The 694-nt window shown below is 38.8% G+C and overlaps 1 protein-coding gene across 2 annotated transcripts in view; it reads right to left on the bottom strand.

Annotated features, from left to right (window-relative positions):
* The window catches only part of LOC106881221 (monocarboxylate transporter 9), a 16,583-nt gene extending 16,282 nt beyond the window's left edge, over nucleotides 1–301 (bottom strand). For both annotated transcript variants that reach the window (XM_014931524.2, XM_052975265.1), the window contains exon 1: nucleotides 115–301. The gene's annotated coding sequence lies outside the window, so the exon portion shown is untranslated. The remainder of the gene's footprint in view (nucleotides 1–114) is intronic.
* Nucleotides 302–694: the final 393 nt, after the last annotated feature.

Here is a 694-nt window from a genome sequence, read left to right as displayed (position 1 = left end):
AGTTACAAAAAATAATTTTTTCTATGTGCCGGCCAAAAGGAAAAGATCCCCTTCTGGTTTTGATTACTGCATGTATAGAAGGTAAAAATTGTGGAAATAGTTATAGAGACTTACCGATAGCAAATTGCTGATGTTGAGAAAAGCGAAATATGAGAAGATGTACATAGTGAAATAATCACGGGTTGTTGGTTGAAGAATTTGTTGTTATTAAGCTGTCGTTTGCGAGGTGATATTTATTTTTGTATCCTTGCATATTGCAAATATAACGAAGCAGAAGGAAAAAGAATGTGTATATACGACACACTACCATTCGAACTGCCAATTGGTTACCGTTCTTTCCTTTATAACAAATGGAACAGTCCACCTTTAGTCACTTGAGGGGTTGTAGGAATTCTTCCACAACAGTTATCAAATATACAATGACATACCGCAAATAACTGTGGAAAGTACGTGAAACGAGTTGATGGAGAGAGTCACCTAGTTTCAGACAACAATATCCCTGAGACATCTTGGTCTTTCTATCTCTTGGACATTCACATACTTTCTGTCTATCTGTCTGTCTGTCTGTCTGTCTGTCTCTCTCTCTGTGTCTCACACACACACACACATACCTATATATGTGATGGCCGTCCACTCGTGACCGAGGAAGACCATTGCTGACCTTCAGGAACATTGTGCGCTCAAGGACTAACTT

This window comes from Octopus bimaculoides, chromosome 20 (genome assembly GCF_001194135.2).
Source record: "Octopus bimaculoides isolate UCB-OBI-ISO-001 chromosome 20, ASM119413v2, whole genome shotgun sequence".
In the NCBI taxonomy this organism is placed as follows: Eukaryota; Metazoa; Mollusca; class Cephalopoda; order Octopoda; family Octopodidae; genus Octopus; species Octopus bimaculoides.
This window is presented reverse-complemented; position numbering and strand designations above follow the sequence as displayed.